Source organism: Saccostrea cucullata, unplaced genomic scaffold (assembly GCF_032062105.1).
Source record: "Saccostrea cucullata isolate Sc308-1 unplaced genomic scaffold, CSIRO_AGI_Scuc_v1 ctg21388, whole genome shotgun sequence".
NCBI lineage: Eukaryota > Metazoa > Mollusca > Bivalvia > Ostreida > Ostreidae > Saccostrea > Saccostrea cuccullata.
This window is the reverse complement of record NW_026936014.1, coordinates 2,544-6,961: the sequence shown is the minus strand read 5'-3', so window position 1 is coordinate 6,961 and position 4,418 is coordinate 2,544. Positions and strand designations below refer to the sequence as shown.

General features: G+C 33.9%; 1 pseudogene; it reads right to left on the bottom strand.

Annotated features, from left to right (window-relative positions):
• Positions 1–2,225: 2,225 nt before the first annotated feature.
• LOC134244559 (uncharacterized) lies at positions 2,226–4,105 on the bottom strand (annotated as a pseudogene).
• Between the last annotated feature and the right edge of the window lie 313 nt (positions 4,106–4,418).

Sequence of the window (4,418 nt, the reverse complement as noted above, 5' to 3'; positions counted from 1 at the left end):
CTAGAAATTTTTTTAATAACAAGAAAATTAGAAAATTACACAGTAAGTTAAAATATCAGATGAAATAGCCACAAGTTTTGATAGTTACCAACTTTATGGGTCAGTATCCTAAAAATAAAATCTATATGAATATGCTCATTATGTTTTTCATGTTGCCCCATACTCTGGCAATACAGGTATATATCGAAATTGCACTATAACGTTTAAAAATTTAAAAATATTAACAGGCATCTTACAAAAGACAAAGTGAGAAAAATGAGCGTTACGCTGACAACGGGAGATAACTCTTAGGAATGTGAAATTCGTCTATACTAGATGGCGTTTCGGCCAATGTGTCGTTTTCACACTACCACATCAACTATTAATTCGTTACATGTATTCAGCTTATCGTCTTTTAAAATTCCACAAACTACAAAAAGACCACGGTAAAACCACTACACGTATTTAGCTTCATGATGATGTTGAACTCGAAACAACAAGACACAGTTCCACTTGACTTCGGAGTTCAAGATCATTTATATAATAATGTCATATATTAAAGCATTAAAAGTAAAAGACAATATGCCAACCAATTATCAATACCTTGTTAAGTAAAAAAAAAACGCAATTAAGAGTTTTAAATCTCGCAAACTGCAAAAGTTTTAGTCAATTCCTCAGTACTGCACGTTGTCCAATATGGCGTCTAAAGTATGATTTTCAAGAACATCGAACCCGATTAAATTTGATTAATCAAAAAGACATGGTGCACCTAACGTATTTTTTAACAATAAAATATATATAATAATATGCATAAATGCGATATACATGATATTTCAACTTGTTTTCAAACAAATTCGTACCAAGTTTTATCAAATCTCATCAAAGTATGAAACTGTAGGAGGAGTAGCTATTTCACAAAAATGTCTATTTTTAGTAATCATGGCAACATCCCTCATTAAAACCCAATAACTGATACACAAATTTATGTATCTTAGTGTAGTCTAATCATTTGCCTAGTTATACTGAAATCAGACCAAAACCGTAGGAGGAATAGCATGTTGAAATTATTTTACAGAAATTTCTATTTTTTGTAACTACGGCAACACCGATCATCGAAATCAAAAACTGATATACAGAATCATGTATCTTAGTGTAATCTACTTGTGTGCCAAGTTATATTGAAATCAGACCAAAACTGTAGGAGGAGTAACATTTTGAATGTTTTTCACAGAAATTTCTATTTATAGTAACCACGGCAACTCTGTACATGGAAATCAAAAACTGATACACAGAATTATGTATCTTAGTATAGTCTACTTGTGTGCTAAGTTTTATTGAAATCAGACCAAAACTGTAGGTGGAGTAGCATTTGAAAGAATTTCACAGAAATTTCTATTTTTAGTAACCACGACAACACCGTTCATCGAAATCAAAAACCGATACACAGAATTATGTATCTTAGTGTAGTCTACTTGTGTGCCAAGTTATATTGAAATAAGACAAAAACTGTAGGAGGAGTAGCATTTTGAAAGAATTTCACAGAAATTTCTATTTTTAGTAACCACGGCAACACCGTTCATCGAAATCAAAAACCGATACACAGAATTATGTATCTTAGTGTAGTCTACTTGTGTGCCAAGTTATATTGAAATCAGACCAAAACTGAAGGAGGAGTAGCATTTTGAAAGTATTAAACAGAAATTTCTATTTTTAGTAACCATGGCAACACAGTTCAAGCAAATCAAAAACCGATACACAGAATTATGTATCTTAGTGCAATCAACTTGTGTGCCAAGTTATATTGAATTCAGACCAAAACTGTAGGAGGAGTAGCATTTTGAAAAATTGTTTACAGACAGACAGACGGACAGACAGACAGACAGACAGACAGACGGACGGACGACGGACGCATTACCATCGCATAAGCTCTTCTGGTCTCTGACCAGTAGAGCTAAAAATACACTTGAATGAGCGTATGTTTTAATACTTTTAGATTAAATACTTTAATATTTAGTATATTAAAGTATATAGATTGTGTAGACAAGATGATATGGTCATTACGCACATGCATTCACATGCGCACGCGTGCAATGCTAAAATTTGAATGAACTTGGTACCCTTCTGGGTAAACGTTGTTAAAGTCTCAAATGCATAATGTTTGTCTTATTTAATGAAGCTTACAGGGAATATGGCACCAAAAGGGAGATGGGGAGCGTTTGGGGAACATCTGTAACGGTCCCCGTTACAATTAGCACTAGTTTCTTTTGTTCTTGAACAAGCTTGTTTATTTGTTGTGTCAGCTTCTCATTTTCAAGTTTACTATTTTTTATCTCTAGATCATCCAAGATCTCTCGTGGTACCATCTTCCTCTTCTTTTCCTTAGGCCGTACATCTTTCACAAAAAATATAAATGCAAATATATACACTGTACTTGCGTATTTACCATCTTATCAAATATTAGTGTTAATATATTTTTAAAATGATAGGTATCTTACCTGAATATGTACTAAATGATAAACTTAAACCGGGGCTCTTAGAGGATGTTGAAGCATCACCGGTTCCTTCAACAACTGCTGCTAACTCTTGTGTTTGGACAGATGTTATTGGTTCTATAATTACAATGTACATGTATATTAAATGTTTAAAGTTTTCCGTGGTCCCAAAATATGACATTTTTTAAATCTTAACTCTACTAGAGAAGGAGAATTTTACTCTGGCAAAGTTCTACCTCTGAAATAAGTGACATTGTTTAAATTACCATCGGTATCAATGCTTCCCACCAGGCCAACAATGTTGGGTCGCGTATCCATTGCCTGATACAAGGCCTCCTCTGCCTGAGTGAGGGCGCTGATGGTGGACCTCCCCCAGTCTTGGGCCTGCGTATGTCATCAATTTTCTCTTTTGCTACAATTGATGGCGATTTTAAACATTTCTCATTGATAAAAATTTCCCAAAAATACTTTGCTCAACTCTAAAAAAAAGTAATAACATTTTACCTCTCTGTTTGATGTTGTCATACTTTTTGTAGATGGAGTCAGATGTTCTGTCGTTTTTAAATTGTCTGTATAAATGAAATTAAAAACAAAACATTGATAAATTCTAGTTTGTGTTTGACAAATTTGACATCTCACTTTAAAAGTGTAACATTTTCTTTTAAATATAATAGTGGATAATCACATAGAATATACTTAAACATACCCGGTAATTATATTTTGTTTATTTAAATAGTTATATTTTTGTTTTGTTTGTTAAAAAAAAATTTTTTTTGTAGTCATTTATATTCGTTTTCTTGTATCCTATTTTTAAAAAAATCTGTAGGGTGGTCAAATTATTTCCCCCCATTTGGGACTTGATTTTTTATTTTAAAATGAATTTCTTTAATCTCCAATATTATTAATGTCTGAAGCCGCGGTCTGAAGTGGTTTGTACCTATATTTGAGCCCCCACCCGCTTTCGTCGTTTATGACCAGAAATGGTATATAATACACGACATAACGGTGTAACCAACATATGTGATGCTGTTTAAGATGAGATTTTATTAAATTAACGGAGGAATTTTGATTAACCGTGGGCATTTACGGTTACGACAGAAAACATTGTCCGTATTAATTTAGGACTGGAATATACTGGGATAAAATTTGTGTTTACACCTACAAAGGGAGATCACAGCGAGAATCGTCTGGTCATGGGTCAAAACAAAAAGTAAGTGAATTCAGATTGATATAACAGTACTTACAAATTCAGTGTGTCAGTGATGGACTTCCAAGTTTCTTCTTTTACCTTTCCATGTTTCCCTTTAACCCCCGCCCCTTTCATCTTTCCAAATAGTTGTTGTTCGAATTTTAAAACCTCTTCAATTAAAGTTATCTCCTCCTCGCTGGTCCAATTAGCCCCCTGTTTCCTTTTACCCCCTGATATCAACCCAATTATGTCTTTCTCAGCCATTTTCATACAAAATAATACACAGACGACAGATATTTATTGCGTAAAATCATTACGTAAAAATTCCGCGAAAGTGCGCGATGTTATTGATGTAACACCTCAACTGAGTTGAGGGAAAAAAAATCACCTCTATGGAGGTGATACTCAGTCTGTTTGGTGACGGTGAATTGAGGAAATCCTCAGTTAGGGAAACCTCAAGGGGTTTGAGTTGAGTATTGAGGGTGAGGTTGAGAAATTTTGGTGACGGCGGGGCCAGAACTTTTAAACGGTATAAACTAGGAATTTCATATTTCAAATATCATATTTATGTGGCAAGATCCTTTCATTGGATACCGACAACTTGGACCTTTTGACTTTGACCTTTAAGATTTCCGTACTCTCCGTAATTACGATAAACCTATAACCTTGACCATAACTTTTGGACGGTTATGGCTTGGGCTTTCATACTTCACATATTCAATCCTTGTGACAAGACCTTTCATTTGATATCAAGAACT